The 24,112-nt window shown below is 46.2% G+C and overlaps 4 non-coding genes across 4 annotated transcripts; all 4 read right to left on the reverse strand.

Moving 5' to 3' along the window:
* Positions 1–643: 643 nt before the first annotated feature.
* Positions 644–716, reverse strand: TRNAM-CAU (transfer RNA methionine (anticodon CAU)). The gene has a single exon. It is a non-coding gene; the product is annotated as a tRNA-Met (tRNA).
* Positions 717–7,839: 7,123 nt separating this feature from the next.
* On the reverse strand, positions 7,840–7,912 carry TRNAM-CAU (transfer RNA methionine (anticodon CAU)). The gene has a single exon. It is a non-coding gene; the product is annotated as a tRNA-Met (tRNA).
* Positions 7,913–15,037: 7,125 nt separating this feature from the next.
* Positions 15,038–15,110, reverse strand: TRNAM-CAU (transfer RNA methionine (anticodon CAU)). The gene has a single exon. It is a non-coding gene; the product is annotated as a tRNA-Met (tRNA).
* Positions 15,111–22,233: 7,123 nt separating this feature from the next.
* Positions 22,234–22,306, reverse strand: TRNAM-CAU (transfer RNA methionine (anticodon CAU)). The gene has a single exon. It is a non-coding gene; the product is annotated as a tRNA-Met (tRNA).
* Positions 22,307–24,112: the final 1,806 nt, after the last annotated feature.

Raw genomic sequence — 24,112 nt, forward strand, 5'->3', positions numbered from 1 at the left:
AGTACCCGCCCATTTAAAGCACATTAGTACATAATGCCCCGAGAGTAGATGATGCTAGACTTTGGTTTTTGTGTTGTGTTTCAATGTACAGCTCAGATGAAGCAACTGCAGTTGTCTTGTTCTCGGACCCAAAATGGGATGCTTTCTTGAATCTATAGGTTGCCTTGATAACTAACCGGTAGGCTTTCAAAGGCACTGGACCATTCTTATTGACAGGAGTGGATATCAAGAAAATGGCAGACCTGTGTGATTTTGGGAATTCATTTTTTGAAATCTCCTGTCAACCTTCAACGTAATCCGTGATGAGATTCCCCCGGATCCATATATATTGGTTTGAGTGCGGCACCATACGTTGCCTGGATCACATGCTTTTTTACACACGAGCACAAACTATCTTTCTCCTGCACTTTGAATGACATGAGCTGGTAATCCCGCGTTCCTTTGAGATTAATCGAAAACCAGGCCACTGTTACTGCAATTAATGTGATTTATTAATGGATGACTTGATTTATGAATGGATGAATTGGAGTGAGAATGTGCAGTGATTTCATGGATCTGCACAACAGCCGAAGGAGAATAATATTTAAAAGTAAAGGTTGAAAAGGCCCGAAGCAGTTAATTCTAATGAATAGTCAAAAGTAAATGCCCTCTGTGAGGCTCGAACTCACGACCTTCAGAATATGAGACTGACGCGCTGCCTACTGCGCTAAGAAGGCACTGTCGTTCTGTACCTCAACACGGCTTATACCAGAAACCCAGGCCAATTGCATTTATGTATATTGGCTTCCATGCTGTCACTGCTATCATTACATTCAAACTCTCCTTAAGACTACCAATAATAGTTTTCAGATTCGATTTTGTTCTGCATATGCTAATGATTCTGCATCTAAAACTTGCCACAATACTACAGAATCGGATAAAAAAAAACAATGTTGAAAAGTAGAACACCTGCTGAGCTCATTTCACCCATAAACATTTTTACTGAAGGTGATTTCCCTTGCAGAAAAAGTCGTCTACAACCAGAGAGGGTGAGGGGAGTTAGTCATGCTGATCGAATTTCACCGCTAGACGGCGCAGAAAGTTGTCAACAGTGAAGGAAATGTGATGTATACTAGAATGGCCTGCATCCCTTGCGGTATAGATCCAGGGATGGAGCCAGCCTCCATTTTCTGGTGGGATGCTGGAGGGAAGGTTTGCCTGCTGATCAGCTTCCTGCATGACCACGAGAGTGCGTAAAAGCTGTCATATAGCAGTCAGGCTCGGACTGGGACAAGAAAGACGGCCGGGCACCTAAAAGAAAAGTGGCCAGTCCTTCGCCTCAAAAAGAGGGGCCCTCAAACCAGCATCCGTGAATCACGTCAATTCACAACATTGCATGCACCGGTAAGATAACCAAATGGGCGACTACACCTGCTGCAGAAATCTGTGGAGGCATGTTATGGTATCAGGTGTGACCTGCCTTACAGAGGCAGCTCACATCCTGTAAGCTGGTCTTGAGTACCTGGCACACACTGCCAACAACTCCCACACTTTGTTGGGGCCACCTGTTACCGCTGGCGATACCACAACTCTCTGAACTTGCAGGGCATAGCTCCTGCAAGAACACGTTATGCTCGAGGCCACGCACCGGTATGATAATCCAGTGGGTGAACACACCTGCCGCAGGAATCTGTTGAATTAGGTTGTGTGTCGCACAGGCATCACCCGGCATTACAGAAGAATCACAGATACACCCCACGTTGTGAATGCGAGTACCTGGGCTGGCCCACGCTGCCTCAATCTACCACTCTCCATTGGTGCCACTGCGGACCCCAAGCCAATCCGACAACTCACCCCTGCAAGAACAGGCTATGCATGAAAAGGAGTGGATTAATGCATGTGCTGTACAATTCTGGGGACTGTGATGTGTGCAGTGGTGGAAGTGGAAATACGAAACTAGTGGTACTCTGGCTGCATCCAAAAAGGAGGGAGTGGGATGGCCAAACAGCTGTTGGAGGGGGGTGGGTGGAATGGACTAGGAGGATCACAAACTTTGGCTGAACGCTAAGCGCCACTCTTCAAATTTGATCACATACCTTCCAAGCTTGACTGGGTACAAATAGTTTGGATTTCAAGGCCTTCAGTAATAATGTCTTATAGAGTTTACTTACAAAAAACAGAAATGGCATAATCGAGCCACATGACAACATGTAAATCCGTATAGCAACATGTTAAGCCAAAAGAATATTTTGTGGCTTTAATTTTCACATCCTGAATAGTAAGCTATACGTCCCAGAAGGTGAGATAATGGCAACCTGAAAAATCTATATAAACACACTGTACTTTCAGTGATTTAACACATGCAACAAAATAAGTTGTGCAATAAACACTGATATGGAGATTCATTGTCACAAAATTCCAGCTGGCCCAACTTCCTCCTGCCCATCCATCCATCCATGGATCCATTACTATATACACCAACCTATGCCGTCCATCCATCCATTCATCTATCCATTGGTCAAGGCACTCTGTAGCGCATAAAGGAATTCAGGTGGGAATTCATGAACCTTGAAGAGGGTTTTTCTTTTAAACAGGTGCTTTTTGGTTGGTGAAGCTCTGTTGCTGGCACACAGATAGCTGCATCATAAGAGCAGCAGAGTAAATATGTAAACTTTGTGTCTCAATGATGCTTCTGTGCTTTGCTCTGTTAAGCGAGTCCACTTAAAAAAGGCACATAATTAGGATAATACATTAATGCACTTTCTGGCTCCATATTTACAGTCTCGTTCACAGGACTGAGCAAAATTTGCAGTGAACTGCATGTGCCTGCAGTTTCTGGGGCATTTCCACGTAAAGCGCACTCACATGCTGAGCGGCAATAGACAGGGACTCTATGCCTGCAAAGTTCCCATTGCCATCAACTCTCAGATCCTCCAGCACACGGCTGGCCCTTACAGCAGTAGTGGTGGAAGAAGGGTGCATCAAACTGGCTGTGCTAGGTCAAAACTGTGTGGAGTGTGCTCGGCGTTGAATGAACGAGCCACGTTTCAAGAGACCTAAAACTGAACAGATCTAATCTTTTGCCCTGCATTTCCAAGCACTAATTCAACTTATTTTTTCATCAGAAGCATACACATTGAACCACCATTCTCCAATCTGTCTACCTGCCCCAGGCTAACCACAAGGTACTCTCCCCAGAGAACCGGACCTGATGCATCAGCAGATTAATAATTGCTGGAATGCCTCATCTGCTCGTTGTCCATGAAAGCGATGTTGAAAAAATTTGATTAGTGACATAAAGCAACTACTTTTGGTGCATATTTCAAGATATCAGTCATCAGGTGGAGCGTGCTGTGTTGCTGACCTGCACCAACCATAAAGAAGATCACTGCAGGTAAAAGGGGAGTTTAGAAATAAAAAAAATATTTGTATGCATATGCAGTGTGTATGTGCGTCGCAAATTGATACCAGCACAGGGTGGGTTAGTCTCTCCAAAACATCTCTGCAGTCATGGACCTCGTCTCGGCCGATTTAAATGAACATAAAACACGCAGAATGTGTGGAGGCATGTAGTCCGTTTACACGCACTTCCATGTACTGCACGATCCTACAGAGAGAGAGTTACAGAAATGGGCAGGGCCAGCCGCACAATGGAACTTAATTGTTTGAAAAAGAAACTAAACTCGGAGCATGATTTCCTGAACTATACAGAATGGAACAGACAGTTGTGTTAGATCAAACAAATCATTGAACTCTGCCATGCGTACACTTTAGCGTATTCACTGTTAGAAATGTAAAAGATAAGGGAATGGGATCTTAGGGCACATATTTCTTTAAGATATATAGATTGTTACTGGCACATTTCACTCTGTCAAAAAGGATGTTTTCATGATGTCATGTTCCATTGAAGTATGTGTACATTGGGCAGTTTACCCGCTGGGTATGTCATTTCAGTTATACACACTCTGCTATCTGGTGCTGGGAATTATTTTCTTGTTCATTCAGTTAACTTAATAAAGGTTCATTTTTAACAAATACATATATTTTTAGATTTACTGGTAGCACTAGGAATACTAGTAACAAAAGAATAAAAGTACAAAGCAAGCAAAACTGCAAAATAAACGGTGTGCTCTTAGCGGCATGCCTACAGTGACTTCTAAATGAAGCAATGCTTCAACGGGTCTATGGCATGGATGGCTGCTCTGCTTTCTTTCTCCTTTTGACCTTCAGCACATCTATCCTTTTCAAGAAGTAGCCGGGTCCTTTCTATTCATTTTAAAGAGGTTTCAGACGGCAGCAGCTTCAGGGCAATCACTAGTTAATTTAAGTTGCTTAACAGCAGGGGTCTTTGCATGGAGTGGATGGGCCTCGAGTACTGGGCTTGCAGACGGTCTACAAGCCCAGTCCAGTCCTCCAGAGTAAAAAAAGCTATAAAGGGTAGATGACCTGGCCGGGCACTGGCCCCTTTATTTTATGTTTTTATCTTTACTTACTATTTGTGATCACGTCGGCCCACGTGCATGCACAAATAATGTCTTCTGCTGTCCACCTCGGCTGGGTTGCAGAGCTGGGTTGAGCTAGGCGGAGCCTTCTGTTGGCCTGCTGTAGCTCCGGATAGAGGCCTTGTCGCTGTTGTTACACTTGCAAGTTGCATGTGCTTTGCTTTGCAATAGCCAGAGGGCCAGAGGCCTGCAGGCTGCTACTCCATGTCAAAAATTCCTTCCTTGTTTACCAAATGTGCGGGGGGCTGTCGTGGTGAGTGACCGACCGCACCCAGACCCAGCAGCACAATACACCATGCACATGCGGTCCGCTCACGTGATTGACTGCCAAGCCAGCCCAAGCCACATTGCAGCAGCAGGCCCCTGGCAGTTGCCTGGTCGCTGCCCCGACGCTCACAGCGAGGAGGACTATACACTAGGCAGGTCACCCCGCGCACCACCCTAACCCAAAACAAACATGCACACAACACAGGACAGGAACCGCCCATATCAGAAGGCGAGCTCTCAGCTCTCTCCCTCCCAACCCCCAGGACAATTTGTTACAATTTGGTGTGTAACCTGGCACCACACCGGCAGATGGCTGGGGACACACTGCCCATCACGGCCTCAGCTATTGTGTGCATTCATCAAAGCAAAGTTAACACTTACTAAGTGTTAACCTTCTTTGATGGATGCCTTCTGCATTCCATCAGCTGTGCGGCGGCGAGTAACTCAGAGCAATATGTAACATTACCTTGCCTAAAGTAACTTAAGTTACTCAATCGCAAAAATAATGTTATATTCCAAACTGGCCCCAGGGTGGCTTGTAAAACTGGCCCCAGGCCATCCCGAGTCCGAATTGCATTCTGCCGGTGGCAGAACGTCCGATAGGGCAGTCCGCCCCTGACAGCAGTGAAGGAAATGAGATGCAAACTACAGTGCCCTGAATCCCCTGAGGTATAAATACAGGGTTTGAGCAACTCTCAACTTTTGTTTGGGGGGAGGTTGCATTTTGGTGGCTGATGGACAGTTTTGAAAAGTGTGTTACAAGTGGAGCCATGCATGGTCACCCAACGCCTAGTGCCCCTCCAAGTGCCTGCAAGCCCACTATCAATTGTGCCTATGTTTTGTGCACTCTTACCTCGGTAACCCACAGCATACAAACGTGTCTCTCTGCACCCGACTGACATGAGGAAAATATGTGAAGCTTAATGTCAGTGCTGATAAGTTTTCTGTGCTGCGAATCAAACAGGGCAACTTCTCGAGACCAGGCGAGATGACTAAAGTTCCCAGCCTATCAAGCAAACATGCATCGGAGTCTCACCAGAACTGGATGTGTGGCCTGCAGGTTATACAGAGAGGTCTGAAGTCAGTCCATTAACCCATTGGGCACTCTTATCTGGTTTCAAACTGGGGACTTGCACATTTCAAATTCAGAGGAGCGCTTCTGGAAAATTAGGTGTTCTGGAATGCAGGTCGGAATCTGTCAGTGACTGGCCATGCAAATAACTTTCAGGTGTGTCATTTATTCTTTGGAGATGACCCCCACACACCGCTCCCTGCCACTCCTGACCCCAGGGGAGTATACAGCATTGCAAGAGTGGGGGAGCGAGCCACAAAAAAGTCCTGCAACATGTCCCCCAAACACAGCTTGGAAAATCCAGACTAAACTGACATGCAATCGTTTCCGCCGCGCCATTTGATAAACAACGGCGTGTGCGCTGCAGCTAGAACTTTACTTTCTTAAGTCCCTGAGCGCATTCACTAGTCCGATTTCAGAAATTAGTCAAATCATTTCTTTCTGGAGTCGTACACTCTGACCCCGGAAAGAAATGACCTGACTTCTTTCAGAAGTTCAGACTAGTAAATGCGCGCAGGACTGGAGCTGAAGTCAGAGCATGCAACACTGTCTGGTGTCCATGTCCCTCACCGCTCCAGGCTGCATCTGATGCAGCAGCCCAAAACGAGGTGGGACATGGGCACCTATTTGCCGTGTGCTGTTGGTCGAATGGCAAAACCCTCGTTGTTAGGGTGGACAACTTCACAAAATGGTTTCACAGGACACTGTCCTTGCCCTTCCGAACTCCCAAGCATCCACAATCCCATTTGGCGTGTTATGTGCCCCACCGAGACCTATCAAACCTTGGGGATTGTCCCAGGGTCTCTGGGTTTTCATGCTCTTCTCCGAGTACCTGGGGAAGAGCAAGAAATCTCTGGGTTTGTATGGGCCGGCAATAAAATGCAGTGCCTCTCTTCTCTCATATCTCGTCGGTGATCTGAGGATGGCTGTGTGACAAGCAAGGTAAACAACCCCGCTCAGGCAGAAAAGAGCGACCACCGTGGTATTTGAACACTTAACATCTCTTTGTAATCGTCAGTGAATAGTAATGAGGGGACATTAGTTATTTTGTAGCTCAAAGCCCAAAATTAAGTTGCAGAGAGTTATCCAAGTCTTTGCCTGTTTTCAAGGCAAAAACATTTGAACTGTTTCTCATTTTCAGGCCCCTGCCGGCAGTGAATTCACTGTATCACTGGCACCGTTAACAGCGGTGCCAGTGATTCAGTGGTTCTCAATGGGCACTTACCGTGACTGCGCCAGCTGCAATATCCCGGTAATATCGGGATATCGGGCGGTGGAAGCAGTAAGCTGTGTTTGCTGTTGGCGGCTTACCGGCAAACTCGTAAGGAACACCATAGTCTTTCCGATAAAAGACATGCCGCTACTCTGGGCTGGCAAGTACCCGCCCATTTAAAGCACATTAGTACATAATGCCCCGAGAGTAGATGATGCTAGACTTTGGTTTTTGTGTTGTGTTTCAATGTACAGCTCAGATGAAGCAACTGCAGTTGTCTTGTTCTCGGACCCAAAATGGGATGCTTTCTTGAATCTATAGGTTGCCTTGATAACTAACCGGTAGGCTTTCAAAGGCACTGGACCATTCTTATTGACAGGAGTGGATATCAAGAAAATGGCAGACCTGTGTGATTTTGGGAATTCATTTTTTGAAATCTCCTGTCAACCTTCAACGTAATCCGTGATGAGATTCCCCCGGATCCATATATATTGGTTTGAGTGCGGCACCATACGTTGCCTGGATCACATGCTTTTTTACACACGAGCACAAACTATCTTTCTCCTGCACTTTGAATGACATGAGCTGGTAATCCCGCGTTCCTTTGAGATTAATCGAAAACCAGGCCACTGTTACTGCAATTAATGTGATTTATTAATGGATGACTTGATTTATGAATGGATGAATTGGAGTGAGAATGTGCAGTGATTTCATGGATCTGCACAACAGCCGAAGGAGAATAATATTTAAAAGTAAAGGTTGAAAAGGCCCGAAGCAGTTAATTCTAATGAATAGTCAAAAGTAAATGCCCTCTGTGAGGCTCGAACTCACGACCTTCAGATTATGAGACTGACGCGCTGCCTACTGCGCTAAGAAGGCACTGTCGTTCTGTACCTCAACACGGCTTATACCAGAAACCCAGGCCAATTGCATTTATGTATATTGGCTTCCATGCTGTCACTGCTATCATTACATTCAAACTCTCCTTAAGACTACCAATAATAGTTTTCAGATTCGATTTTGTTCTGCATATGCTAATGATTCTGCATCTAAAACTTGCCACAATACTACAGAATCGGATAAAAAAAAACAATGTTGAAAAGTAGAACACCTGCTGAGCTCATTTCACCCATAAACATTTTTACTGAAGGTGATTTCCCTTGCAGATAAAGTCGTCTACAACCAGAGAGGGTGAGGGGAGTTAGTCATGCTGATCGAATTTCACCGCTAGACGGCGCAGAAAGTTGTCAACAGTGAAGGAAATGTGATGTATACTAGAATGGCCTGCATCCCTTGCGGTATAGATCCAGGGATGGAGCCAGCCTCCATTTTCTGGTGGGATGCTGGAGGGAAGGTTTGCCTGCTGATCAGCTTCCTGCATGACCACGAGAGTGCGTAAAAGCTGTCATATAGCAGTCAGGCTCGGACTGGGACAAGAAAGACGGCCGGGCACCTAAAAGAAAAGTGGCCAGTCCTTCGCCTCAAAAAGAGGGGCCCTCAAACCAGCATCCGTGAATCACGTCAATTCACAACATTGCATGCACCGGTAAGATAACCAAATGGGCGACTACACCTGCTGCAGAAATCTGTGGAGGCATGTTATGGTATCAGGTGTGACCTGCCTTACAGAGGCAGCTCACATCCTGTAAGCTGGTCTTGAGTACCTGGCACACACTGCCAACAACTCCCACACTTTGTTGGGGCCACCTGTTACCGCTGGCGATACCACAACTCTCTGAACTTGCAGGGCATAGCTCCTGCAAGAACACGTTATGCTCGAGGCCACGCACCGGTATGATAATCCAGTGGGTGAACACACCTGCCGCAGGAATCTGTTGAATTAGGTTGTGTGTCGCACAGGCATCACCCGGCATTACAGAAGAATCACAGATACACCCCACGTTGTGAATGCGAGTACCTGGGCTGGCCCACGCTGCCTCAATCTACCACTCTCCATTGGTGCCACTGAGGACCCCAAGCCAATCCGACAACTCACCCCTGCAAGAACAGGCTATGCATGAAAAGGAGTGGATTAATGCATGTGCTGTACAATTCTGGGGACTGTGATGTGTGCAGTGGTGGAAGTGGAAATACGAAACTAGTGGTACTCTGGCTGCATCCAAAAAGGAGGGAGTGGGATGGCCAAACAGCTGTTGGAGGGGGGTGGGTGGAATGGACTAGGAGGATCACAAACTTTGGCTGAACGCTAAGCGCCACTCTTCAAATTTGATCACATACCTTCCAAGCTTGACTGGGTACAAATAGTTTGGATTTCAAGGCCTTCAGTAATAATGTCTTATAGAGTTTACTTACAAAAAACAGAAATGGCATAATCGAGCCACATGACAACATGTAAATCCGTATAGCAACATGTTAAGCCAAAAGAATATTTTGTGGCTTTAATTTTCACATCCTGAATAGTAAGCTATACGTCCCAGAAGGTGAGATAATGGCAACCTGAAAAATCTATATAAACACACTGTACTTTCAGTGATTTAACACATGCAACAAAATAAGTTGTGCAATAAACACTGATATGGAGATTCATTGTCACAAAATTCCAGCTGGCCCAACTTCCTCCTGCCCATCCATCCATCCATGGATCCATTACTATATACACCAACCTATGCCGTCCATCCATCCATTCATCTATCCATTGGTCAAGGCACTCTGTAGCGCATAAAGGAATTCAGGTGGGAATTCATGAACCTTGAAGAGGGTTTTTCTTTTAAACAGGTGCTTTTTGGTTGGTGAAGCTCTGTTGCTGGCACACAGATAGCTGCATCATAAGAGCAGCAGAGTAAATATGTAAACTTTGTGTCTCAATGATGCTTCTGTGCTTTGCTCTGTTAAGCGAGTCCACTTAAAAAAGGCACATAATTAGGATAATACATTAATGCACTTTCTGGCTCCATATTTACAGTCTCGTTCACAGGACTGAGCAAAATTTGCAGTGAACTGCATGTGCCTGCAGTTTCTGGGGCATTTCCACGTAAAGCGCACTCACATGCTGAGCGGCAATAGACAGGGACTCTATGCCTGCAAAGTTCCCATTGCCATCAACTCTCAGATCCTCCAGCACACGGCTGGCCCTTACAGCAGTCGTGGTGGAAGAAGGGTGCATCAAACTGGCTGTGCTAGGTCAAAACTGTGTGGAGTGTGCTCGGCGTTGAATGAACGAGCCACGTTTCAAGAGACCTAAAACTGAACAGATCTAATCTTTTGCCCTGCATTTCCAAGCACTAATTCAACTTATTTTTTCATCAGAAGCATACACATTGAACCACCATTCTCCAATCTGTCTACCTGCCCCAGGCTAACCACAAGGTACTCTCCCCAGAGAACCGGACCTGATGCATCAGCAGATTAATAATTGCTGGAATGCCTCATCTGCTCGTTGTCCATGAAAGCGATGTTGAAAAAATTTGATTAGTGACATAAAGCAACTACTTTTGGTGCATATTTCAAGATATCAGTCATCAGGTGGAGCGTGCTGTGTTGCTGACCTGCACCAACCATAAAGAAGATCACTGCAGGTAAAAGGGGAGTTTAGAAATAAAAAAAATATTTGTATGCATATGCAGTGTGTATGTGCGTCGCAAATTGATACCAGCACAGGGTGGTTTAGTCTCTCCAAAACATCTCTGCAGTCATGGACCTCGTCTCGGCCGATTTAAATGAACATAAAACACGCAGAATGTGTGGAGGCATGTAGTCCGTTTACACGCACTTCCATGTACTGCACGATCCTACAGAGAGAGAGTTACAGAAATGGGCAGGGCCAGCCGCACAATGGAACTTAATTGTTTGAAAAAGAAACTAAACTCGGAGCATGATTTCCTGAACTATACAGAATGGAACAGACAGTTGTGTTAGATCAAACAAATCATTGAACTCTGCCATGCGTACACTTTAGCGTATTCACTGTTAGAAATGTAAAAGATAAGGGAATGGGATCTTAGGGCACATATTTCTTTAAGATATATAGATTGTTACTGGGACATTTCACTCTGTCAAAAAGGATGTTTTCATGATGTCATGTTCCATTGAAGTATGTGTACATTGGGCAGTTTACCCGCTGGGTATGTCATTTCAGTTATACACACTCTGCTATCTGGTGCTGGGAATTATTTTCTTGTTCATTCAGTTAACTTAATAAAGGTTCATTTTTAACAAATACATATATTTTTAGATTTACTGGTAGCACTAGGAATACTAGTAACAAAAGAATAAAAGTACAAAGCAAGCAAAACTGCAAAATAAACGGTGTGCTCTTAGCGGCATGCCTACAGTGACTTCTAAATGAAGCAATGCTTCAACGGGTCTATGGCATGGATGGCTGCTCTGCTTTCTTTCTCCTTTTGACCTTCAGCACATCTATCCTTTTCAAGAAGTAGCCGGGTCCTTTCTATTCATTTTAAAGAGGTTTCAGACGGCAGCAGCTTCAGGGCAATCACTAGTTAATTTAAGTTGCTTAACAGCAGGGGTCTTTGCATGGAGTGGATGGGCCTCGAGTACTGGGCTTGCAGACGGTCTACAAGCCCAGTCCAGTCCTCCAGAGTAAAAAAAGCTATAAAGGGTAGATGACCTGGCCGGGCACTGGCCCCTTTATTTTATGTTTTTATCTTTACTTACTATTTGTGATCACGTCGGCCCACGTGCATGCACAAATAATGTCTTCTGCTGTCCACCTCGGCTGGGTTGCAGAGCTGGGTTGAGCTAGGCGGAGCCTTCTGTTGGCCTGCTGTAGCTCCGGATAGAGGCCTTGTCGCTGTTGTTACACTTGCAAGTTGCATGTGCTTTGCTTTGCAATAGCCAGAGGGCCAGAGGCCTGCAGGCTGCTACTCCATGTCAAAAATTCCTTCCTTGTTTACCAAATGTGCGGGGGGCTGTCGTGGTGAGTGACCGACCGCACCCAGACCCAGCAGCACAATACACCATGCACATGCGGTCCGCTCACGTGATTGACTGCCAAGCCAGCCCAAGCCACATTGCAGCAGCAGGCCCCTGGCAGTTGCCTGGTCGCTGCCCCGACGCTCACAGCGAGGAGGACTATACACTAGGCAGGTCACCCCGCGCACCACCCTAACCCAAAACAAACATGCACACAACACAGGACAGGAACCGCCCATATCAGAAGGCGAGCTCTCAGCTCTCTCCCTCCCAACCCCCAGGACAATTTGTTACAATTTGGTGTTTAACCTGGCACCACACCGGCAGATGGCTGGGGACACACACTGCCCATCACGGCCTCAGCTATTGTGTGCATTCATCAAAGCAAAGTTAACACTTACTAAGTGTTAACCTTCTTTGATGGATGCCTTCTGCATTCCATCAGCTGTGCGGCGGCGAGTAACTCAGAGCAATATGTAACATTACCTTGCCTAAAGTAACTTAAGTTACTCAATCGCAAAAATAATGTTATATTCCAAACTGGCCCCAGGGTGGCTTGTAAAACTGGCCCCAGGCCATCCCGAGTCCGAATTGCATTCTGCCGGTGGCAGAACGTCCGATAGGGCAGTCCGCCCCTGACAGCAGTGAAGGAAATGAGATGCAAACTACAGTGCCCTGAATCCCCTGAGGTATAAATACAGGGTTTGAGCAACTCTCAACTTTTGTTTGGGGGGAGGTTGCATTTTGGTGGCTGATGGACAGTTTTGAAAAGTGTGTTACAAGTGGAGCCATGCATGGTCACCCAACGCCTAGTGCCCCTCCAAGTGCCTGCAAGCCCACTATCAATTGTGCCTATGTTTTGTGCACTCTTACCTCGGTAACCCACAGCATACAAACGTGTCTCTCTGCACCCGACTGACATGAGGAAAATATGTGAAGCTTAATGTCAGTGCTGATAAGTTTTCTGTGCTGCGAATCAAACAGGGCAACTTCTCGAGACCAGGCGAGATGACTAAAGTTCCCAGCCTATCAAGCAAACATGCATCGGAGTCTCACCAGAACTGGATGTGTGGCCTGCAGGTTATACAGAGAGGTCTGAAGTCAGTCCATTAACCCATTGGGCACTCTTATCTGGTTTCAAACTGGGGACTTGCACATTTCAAATTCAGAGGAGCGCTTCTGGAAAATTAGGTGTTCTGGAATGCAGGTCGGAATCTGTCAGTGACTGGCCATGCAAATAACTTTCAGGTGTGTCATTTATTCTTTGGAGATGACCCCCACACACCGCTCCCTGCCACTCCTGACCCCAGGGGAGTATACAGCATTGCAAGAGTGGGGGAGCGAACCACAAAAAAGTCCTGCAACATGTCCCCCAAACACAGCTTGGAAAATCCAGACTAAACTGACATGCAATCGTTTCCGCCGCGCCATTTGATAAACAACGGCGTGTGCGCTGCAGCTAGAACTTTACTTTCTTAAGTCCCTGAGCGCATTCACTAGTCCGATTTCAGAAATTAGTCAAATCATTTCTTTCTGGAGTCGTACACTCTGACCCCGGAAAGAAATGACCTGACTTCTTTCAGAAGTTCAGACTAGTAAATGCGCGCAGGACTGGAGCTGAAGTCAGAGCATGCAACACTGTCTGGTGTCCATGTCCCTCACCGCTCCAGGCTGCATCTGATGCAGCAGCCCAAAACGAGGTGGGACATGGGCACCTATTTGCCGTGTGCTGTTGGTCGAATGGCAAAACCCTCGTTGTTAGGGTGGACAACTTCACAAAATGGTTTCACAGGACACTGTCCTTGCCCTTCCGAACTCCCAAGCATCCACAATCCCATTTGGCGTGTTATGTGCCCCACCGAGACCTATCAAACCTTGGGGATTGTCCCAGGGTCTCTGGGTTTTCATGCTCTTCTCCGAGTACCTGGGGAAGAGCAAGAAATCTCTGGGTTTGTATGGGCCGGCAATAAAATGCAGTGCCTCTCTTCTCTCATATCTCGTCGGTGATCTGAGGATGGCTGTGTGACAAGCAAGGTAAACAACCCCGCTCAGGCAGAAAAGAGCGACCACCGTGGTATTTGAACACTTAACATCTCTTTGTAATCGTCAGTGAATAGTAATGAGGGGACATTAGTTATTTTGTAGCTCAAAGCCCAAAATTAAGTTGCAGAGAGTTATCCAAGTCTTTGGCTGTTTTCAAGGCAAAAACATTTGAACTGTTTCTCATTTTCAGGCCCCTGCCGGCAGTGAATTCACTGTATCACTGGCACCGTTAACAGCGGTGCCAGTGATTCAGTGGTTCTCAATGGGCACTTACCGTGACTGCGCCAGCTGCAATATCCCGGTAATATCGGGATATCGGGCGGTGGAAGCAGTAAGCTGTGTTTGCTGTTGGCGGCTTACCGGCAAACTCGTAAGGAACACCATAGTCTTTCCGATAAAAGACATGCCGCTACTCTGGGCTGGCAAGTACCCGCCCATTTAAAGCACATTAGTACATAATGCCCCGAGAGTAGATGATGCTAGACTTTGGTTTTTGTGTTGTGTTTCAATGTACAGCTCAGATGAAGCAACTGCAGTTGTCTTGTTCTCGGACCCAAAATGGGATGCTTTCTTGAATCTATAGGTTGCCTTGATAACTAACCGGTAGGCTTTCAAAGGCACTGGACCATTCTTATTGACAGGAGTGGATATCAAGAAAATGGCAGACCTGTGTGATTTTGGGAATTCATTTTTTGAAATCTCCTGTCAACCTTCAACGTAATCCGTGATGAGATTCCCCCGGATCCATATATATTGGTTTGAGTGCGGCACCATACGTTGCCTGGATCACATGCTTTTTTACACACGAGCACAAACTATCTTTCTCCTGCACTTTGAATGACATGAGCTGGTAATCCCGCGTTCCTTTGAGATTAATCGAAAACCAGGCCACTGTTACTGCAATTAATGTGATTTATTAATGGATGACTTGATTTATGAATGGATGAATTGGAGTGAGAATGTGCAGTGATTTCATGGATCTGCACAACAGCCGAAGGAGAATAATATTTAAAAGTAAAGGTTGAAAAGGCCCGAAGCAGTTAATTCTAATGAATAGTCAAAAGTAAATGCCCTCTGTGAGGCTCGAACTCACGACCTTCAGAATATGAGACTGACGCGCTGCCTACTGCGCTAAGAAGGCACTGTCGTTCTGTACCTCAACACGGCTTATACCAGAAACCCAGGCCAATTGCATTTATGTATATTGGCTTCCATGCTGTCACTGCTATCATTACATTCAAACTCTCCTTAAGACTACCAATAATAGTTTTCAGATTCGATTTTGTTCTGCATATGCTAATGATTCTGCATCTAAAACTTGCCACAATACTACAGAATCGGATAAAAAAAAACAATGTTGAAAAGTAGAACACCTGCTGAGCTCATTTCACCCATAAACATTTTTACTGAAGGTGATTTCCCTTGCAGAAAAAGTCGTCTACAACCAGAGAGGGTGAGGGGAGTTAGTCATGCTGATCGAATTTCACCGCTAGACGGCGCAGAAAGTTGTCAACAGTGAAGGAAATGTGATGTATACTAGAATGGCCTGCATCCCTTGCGGTATAGATCCAGGGATGGAGCCAGCCTCCATTTTCTGGTGGGATGCTGGAGGGAAGGTTTGCCTGCTGATCAGCTTCCTGCATGACCACGAGAGTGCGTAAAAGCTGTCATATAGCAGTCAGGCTCGGACTGGGACAAGAAAGACGGCCGGGCACCTAAAAGAAAAGTGGCCAGTCCTTCGCCTCAAAAAGAGGGGCCCTCAAACCAGCATCCGTGAATCACGTCAATTCACAACATTGCATGCACCGGTAAGATAACCAAATGGGCGACTACACCTGCTGCAGAAATCTGTGGAGGCATGTTATGGTATCAGGTGTGACCTGCCTTACAGAGGCAGCTCACATCCTGTAAGCTGGTCTTGAGTACCTGGCACACACTGCCAACAACTCCCACACTTTGTTGGGGCCACCTGTTACCGCTGGCGATACCACAACTCTCTGAACTTGCAGGGCATAGCTCCTGCAAGAACACGTTATGCTCGAGGCCACGCACCGGTATGATAATCCAGTGGGTGAACACACCTGCCGCAGGAATCTGTTGAATTAGGTTGTGTGTCGCACAGGCATCACCCGGCATTACAGAAGAATCACAGATACACCCCACGTTGTGAATGCGAGTACCTGGGCTGGCCCACGCTGCCTCAATCTACCACTCTCCATTGGTGCCACTGCGGACCCCAAGCCAATCCGACAACTCACCCCTGCAAGAACAGGCTATGCATGAAAAGGAGTGGATTAATGCATGTGCTGTACAATTCTGGGGACTGTGATGTGTGCAGTGGTGGAAGTGGAAATACGAAACTAGTGGTACTCTGGCTGCATCCAAAAAGGAGGGAGTGGGATGGCCAAACAGCTGTTGGAGGGGGGTGGGTGGAATGGACTAGGAGGATCACAAACTTTGGCTGAACGCTAAGCGCCACTCTTCAAATTTGATCACATACCTTCCAAGCTTGACTGGGTACAAATAGTTTGGATTTCAAGGCCTTCAGTAATAATGTCTTATAGAGTTTACTTACAAAAAACAGAAATGGCATAATCGAGCCACATGACAACATGTAAATCCGTATAGCAACATGTTAAGCCAAAAGAATATTTTGTGGCTTTAATTTTCACATCCTGAATAGTAAGCTATACGTCCCAGAAGGTGAGATAATGGCAACCTGAAAAATCTATATAAACACACTGTACTTTCAGTGATTTAACACATGCAACAAAATAAGTTGTGCAATAAACACTGATATGGAGATTCATTGTCACAAAATTCCAGCTGGCCCAACTTCCTCCTGCCCATCCATCCATCCATGGATCCATTACTATATACACCAACCTATGCCGTCCATCCATCCATTCATCTATCCATTGGTCAAGGCACTCTGTAGCGCATAAAGGAATTCAGGTGGGAATTCATGAACCTTGAAGAGGGTTTTTCTTTTAAACAGGTGCTTTTTGGTTGGTGAAGCTCTGTTGCTGGCACACAGATAGCTGCATCATAAGAGCAGCAGAGTAAATATGTAAACTTTGTGTCTCAATGATGCTTCTGTGCTTTGCTCTGTTAAGCGAGTCCACTTAAAAAAGGCACATAATTAGGATAATACATTAATGCACTTTCTGGCTCCATATTTACAGTCTCGTTCACAGGACTGAGCAAAATTTGCAGTGAACTGCATGTGCCTGCAGTTTCTGGGGCATTTCCACGTAAAGCGCACTCACATGCTGAGCGGCAATAGACAGGGACTCTATGCCTGCAAAGTTCCCATTGCCATCAACTCTCAGATCCTCCAGCACACGGCTGGCCCTTACAGCAGTAGTGGTGGAAGAAGGGTGCATCAAACTGGCTGTGCTAGGTCAAAACTGTGTGGAGTGTGCTCGGCGTTGAATGAACGAGCCACGTTTCAAGAGACCTAAAACTGAACAGATCTAATCTTTTGCCCTGCATTTCCAAGCACTAATTCAACTTATTTTTTCATCAGAAGCATACACATTGAACCACCATTCTCCAATCTGTCTACCTGCCCCAGGCTAACCACAAGGTACTCTCCCCAGAGAACCGGACCTGATGCATCAGCAGATTAATAATTGCTGGAATGCCTCATCTGCTCGTTGTCCATGAAAGCGATGTTGAAAAAATTTGATTAGTGACATAAAGCAACTACTTTTGGTGCATATTTCAAGATATCAGTCATCAGGTGGAGCGTGCTGTGTTGCTGACCTGCACCAACCATAAAGAAGATCACTGCAGGTAAAAGGGGAGTTTAGAAATAAAAAAAATATTTGTATGCATATGCAGTGTGTATGTGCGTCGCAAATTGATACCAGCACAGGGTGGGTTAGTCTCTCCAAAACATCTCTGCAGTCATGGACCTCGTCTCGGCCGATTTAAATGAACATAAAACACGCAGAATGTGTGGAGGCATGTAGTCCGTTTACACGCACTTCCATGTACTGCACGATCCTACAGAGAGAGAGTTACAGAAATGGGCAGGGCCAGCCGCACAATGGAACTTAATTGTTTGAAAAAGAAACTAAACTCGGAGCATGATTTCCTGAACTATACAGAATGGAACAGACAGTTGTGTTAGATCAAACAAATCATTGAACTCTGCCATGCGTACACTTTAGCGTATTCACTGTTAGAAATGTAAAAGATAAGGGAATGGGATCTTAGGGCACATATTTCTTTAAGATATATAGATTGTTACTGGCACATTTCACTCTGTCAAAAAGGATGTTTTCATGATGTCATGTTCCATTGAAGTATGTGTACATTGGGCAGTTTACCCGCTGGGTATGTCATTTCAGTTATACACACTCTGCTATCTGGTGCTGGGAATTATTTTCTTGTTCATTCAGTTAACTTAATAAAGGTTCATTTTTAACAAATACATATATTTTTAGATTTACTGGTAGCACTAGGAATACTAGTAACAAAAGAATAAAAGTACAAAGCAAGCAAAACTGCAAAATAAACGGTGTGCTCTTAGCGGCATGCCTACAGTGACTTCTAAATGAAGCAATGCTTCAACGGGTCTATGGCATGGATGGCTGCTCTGCTTTCTTTCTCCTTTTGACCTTCAGCACATCTATCCTTTTCAAGAAGTAGCCGGGTCCTTTCTATTCATTTTAAAGAGGTTTCAGACGGCAGCAGCTTCAGGGCAATCACTAGTTAATTTAAGTTGCTTAACAGCAGGGGTCTTTGCATGGAGTGGATGGGCCTCGAGTACTGGGCTTGCAGACGGTCTACAAGCCCAGTCCAGTCCTCCAGAGTAAAAAAAGCTATAAAGGGTAGATGACCTGGCCGGGCACTGGCCCCTTTATTTTATGTTTTTATCTTTACTTACTATTTGTGATCACGTCGGCCCACGTGCATGCACAAATAATGTCTTCTGCTGTCCACCTCGGCTGGGTTGCAGAGCTGGGTTGAGCTAGGCGGAGCCTTCTGTTGGCCTGCTGTAGCTCCGGATAGAGGCCTTGTCGCTGTTGTTACACTTGCAAGTTGCATGTGCTTTGCTTTGCAATAGCCAGAGGGCCAGAGGCCTGCAGGCTGCTACTCCATGTCAAAAATTCCTTCCTTGTTTACCAAATGTGCGGGGGGCTGTCGTGGTGAGTGACCGACCGCACCCAGACCCAGCAGCACAATACACCATGCACATGCGGTCCGCTCACGTGATTGACTGCCAAGCCAGCCCAAGCCACATTGCAGCAGCAGGCCCCTGGCAGTTGCCTGGTCGCTGCCCCGACGCTCACAGCGAAGAGGACTATACACTAGGCAGGTCACCCCGCGCACCACCCTAACCCAAAACAAACATGCACACAACACAGGACAGGAACCGCCCATATCAGAAGGCGAGCTCTCAGCTCTCTCCCTCCCAACCCCCAGGACAATTTGTTACAATTTGGTGTGTAACCTGGCACCACACCGGCAGATGGCTGGGGACACACTGCCCATCACGGCCTCAGCTATTGTGTGCATTCATCAAAGCAAAGTTAACACTTACTAAGTGTTAACCTTCTTTGATGGATGCCTTCTGCATTCCATCAGCTGTGCGGCGGCGAGTAACTCAGAGCAATATGTAACATTACCTTGCCTAAAGTAACTTAAGTTACTCAATCGCAAAAATAATGTTATATTCCAAACTGGCCCCAGGGTGGCTTGTAAAACTGGCCCCAGGCCATCCCGAGTCCGAATTGCATTCTGCCGGTGGCAGAACGTCCGATAGGGCAGTCCGCCCCTGACAGCAGTGAAGGAAATGAGATGCAAACTACAGTGCCCTGAATCCCCTGAGGTATAAATACAGGGTTTGAGCAACTCTCAACTTTTGTTTGGGGGGAGGTTGCATTTTGGTGGCTGATGGACAGTTTTGAAAAGTGTGTTACAAGTGGAGCCATGCATGGTCACCCAACGCCTAGTGCCCCTCCAAGTGCCTGCAAGCCCACTATCAATTGTGCCTATGTTTTGTGCACTCTTACCTCGGTAACCCACAGCATACAAACGTGTCTCTCTGCACCCGACTGACATGAGGAAAATATGTGAAGCTTAATGTCAGTGCTGATAAGTTTTCTGTGCTGCGAATCAAACAGGGCAACTTCTCGAGACCAGGCGAGATGACTAAAGTTCCCAGCCTATCAAGCAAACATGCATCGGAGTCTCACCAGAACTGGATGTGTGGCCTGCAGGTTATACAGAGAGGTCTGAAGTCAGTCCATTAACCCATTGGGCACTCTTATCTGGTTTCAAACTGGGGACTTGCACATTTCAAATTCAGAGGAGCGCTTCTGGAAAATTAGGTGTTCTGGAATGCAGGTCGGAATCTGTCAGTGACTGGCCATGCAAATAACTTTCAGGTGTGTCATTTATTCTTTGGAGATGACCCCCACACACCGCTCCCTGCCACTCCTGACCCCAGGGGAGTATACAGCATTGCAAGAGTGGGGGAGCGAGCCACAAAAAAGTCCTGCAACATGTCCCCCAAACACAGCTTGGAAAATCCAGACTAAACTGACATGCAATCGTTTCCGCCGCGCCATTTGATAAACAACGGCGTGTGCGCTGCAGCTAGAACTTTACTTTCTTAAGTCCCTGAGCGCATTCACTAGTCCGATTTCAGAAATTAGTCAAATCATTTCTTTCTGGAGTCGTACACTCTGACCCCGGAAAGAAATGACCTGACTTCTTTCAGAAGTTCAGACTAGTAAATGCGCGCAGGACTGGAGCTGAAGTCAGAGCATGCAACACTGTCTGGTGTCCATGTCCCTCACCGCTCCAGGCTGCATCTGATGCAGCAGCCCAAAACGAGGTGGGACATGGGCACCTATTTGCCGTGTGCTGTTGGTCGAATGGCAAAACCCTCGTTGTTAGGGTGGACAACTTCACAAAATGGTTTCACAGGACACTGTCCTTGCCCTTCCGAACTCCCAAGCATCCACAATCCCATTTGGCGTGTTATGTGCCCCACCGAGACCTATCAAACCTTGGGGATTGTCCCAGGGTCTCTGGGTTTTCATGCTCTTCTCCGAGTACCTGGGGAAGAGCAAGAAATCTCTGGGTTTGTATGGGCCGGCAATAAAATGCAGTGCCTCTCTTCTCTCATATCTCGTCGGTGATCTGAGGATGGCTGTGTGACAAGCAAGGTAAACAACCCCGCTCAGGCAGAAAAGAGCGACCACCGTGGTATTTGAACACTTAACATCTCTTTGTAATCGTCAGTGAATAGTAATGAGGGGACATTAGTTATTTTGTAGCTCAAAGCCCAAAATTAAGTTGCAGAGAGTTATCCAAGTCTTTGCCTGTTTTCAAGGCAAAAACATTTGAACTGTTTCTCATTTTCAGGCCCCTGCCGGCAGTGAATTCACTGTATCACTGGCACCGTTAACAGCGGTGCCAGTGATTCAGTGGTTCTCAATGGGCACTTACCGTGACTGCGCCAGCTGCAATATCCCGGTAATATCGGGATATCGGGCGGTGGAAGCAGTAAGCTGTGTTTGCTGTTGGCGGCTTACCGGCAAACTCGTAAGGAACACCATAGTCTTTCCGATAAAAGACATGCCGCTACTCTGGGCTGGCAAGTACCCGCCCATTTAAAGCACATTAGTACATAATGCCCCGAGAGTAGATGATGCTAGACTTTGGTTTTTGTGTTGTGTTTCAATGTACAGCTCAGATGAAGCAACTGCAGTTGTCTTGTTCTCGGACCCAAAATGGGATGCTTTCTTGAATCTATAGGTTGCCTTGATAACTAACCGGTAGGCTTTCAAAGGCACTGGACCATTCTTATTGACAGGAGTGGATATCAAGAAAATGGCAGACCTGTGTGATTTTGGGAATTCATTTTTTGAAATCTCCTGTCAACCTTCAACGTAATCCGTGATGAGATTCCCCCGGATCCATATATATTGGTTTGAGTGCGGCACCATACGTTGCCTGGATCACATGCTTTTTTACACACGAGCACAAACTATCTTTCTCCTGCACTTTGAATGACATGAGCTGGTAATCCCGCGTTCCTTTGAGATTAATCGAAAACCAGGCCACTGTTACTGCAATTAATGTGATTTATTAATGGATGACTTGATTTATGAATGGATGAATTGGAGTGAGAATGTGCAGTGATTTCATGGATCTGCACAACAGCCGAAGGAGAATAATATTTAAAAGTAAAGGTTGAAAAGGCCCGAAGCAGTTAATTCTAATGAATAGTCAAAAGTAAATGCCCTCTGTGAGGCTCGAACTCACGACCTTCAGATTATGAGACTGACGCGCTGCCTACTGCGCTAAGAAGGCACTGTCGTTCTGTACCTCAACACGGCTTATACCAGAAACCCAGGCCAATTGCATTTATGTATATTGGCTTCCATGCTGTCACTGCTATCATTACATTCAAACTCTCCTTAAGACTACCAATAATAGTTTTCAGATTCGATTTTGTTCTGCATATGCTAATGATTCTGCATCTAAAACTTGCCACAATACTACAGAATCGGATAAAAAAAAACAATGTTGAAAAGTAGAACACCTGCTGAGCTCATTTCACCCATAAACATTTTTACTGAAGGTGATTTCCCTTGCAGATAAAGTCGTCTACAACCAGAGAGGGTGAGGGGAGTTAGTCATGCTGATCGAATTTCACCGCTAGACGGCGCAGAAAGTTGTCAACAGTGAAGGAAATGTGATGTATACTAGAATGGCCTGCATCCCTTGCGGTATAGATCCAGGGATGGAGCCAGCCTCCATTTTCTGGTGGGATGCTGGAGGGAAGGTTTGCCTGCTGATCAGCTTCCTGCATGACCACGAGAGTGCGTAAAAGCTGTCATATAGCAGTCAGGCTCGGACTGGGACAAGAAAGACGGCCGGGCACCTAAAAGAAAAGTGGCCAGTCCTTCGCCTCAAAAAGAGGGGCCCTCAAACCAGCATCCGTGAATCACGTCAATTCACAACATTGCATGCACCGGTAAGATAACCAAATGGGCGACTACACCTGCTGCAGAAATCTGTGGAGGCATGTTATGGTATCAGGTGTGACCTGCCTTACAGAGGCAGCTCACATCCTGTAAGCTGGTCTTGAGTACCTGGCACACACTGCCAACAACTCCCACACTTTGTTGGGGCCACCTGTTACCGCTGGCGATACCACAACTCTCTGAACTTGCAGGGCATAGCTCCTGCAAGAACACGTTATGCTCGAGGCCACGCACCGGTATGATAATCCAGTGGGTGAACACACCTGCCGCAGGAATCTGTTGAATTAGGTTGTGTGTCGCACAGGCATCACCCGGCATTACAGAAGAATCACAGATACACCCCACGTTGTGAATGCGAGTACCTGGGCTGGCCCACGCTGCCTCAATCTACCACTCTCCATTGGTGCCACTGAGGACCCCAAGCCAATCCGACAACTCACCCCTGCAAGAACAGGCTATGCATGAAAAGGAGTGGATTAATGCATGTGCTGTACAATTCTGGGGACTGTGATGTGTGCAGTGGTGGAAGTGGAAATACGAAACTAGTGGTACTCTGGCTGCATCCAAAAAGGAGGGAGTGGGATGGCCAAACAGCTGTTGGAGGGGGGTGGGTGGAATGGACTAGGAGGATCACAAACTTTGGCTGAACGCTAAGCGCCACTCTTCAAATTTGATCACATACCTTCCAAGCTTGACTGGGTACAAATAGTTTGGATTTCAAGGCCTTCAGTAATAATGTCTTATAGAGTTTACTTACAAAAAACAGAAATGGCATAATCGAGCCACATGACAACATGTAAATCCGTATAGCAACATGTTAAGCCAAAAGAATATTTTGTGGCTTTAATTTTCACATCCTGAATAGTAAGCTATACGTCCCAGAAGGTGAGATAATGGCAACCTGAAAAATCTATATAAACACACTGTACTTTCAGTGATTTAACACATGCAACAAAATAAGTTGTGCAATAAACACTGATATGGAGATTCATTGTCACAAAATTCCAGCTGGCCCAACTTCCTCCTGCCCATCCATCCATCCATGGATCCATTACTATATACACCAACCTATGCCGTCCATCCATCCATTCATCTATCCATTGGTCAAGGCACTCTGTAGCGCATAAAG

This window comes from Ambystoma mexicanum (assembly GCF_040938575.1).
Source record: "Ambystoma mexicanum isolate Mex_15411 chromosome 12 unlocalized genomic scaffold, UKY_AmexF1_1 Mex_chr12_unloc.2, whole genome shotgun sequence".
Classification (NCBI taxonomy): Eukaryota; Metazoa; Chordata; class Amphibia; order Caudata; family Ambystomatidae; genus Ambystoma; species Ambystoma mexicanum.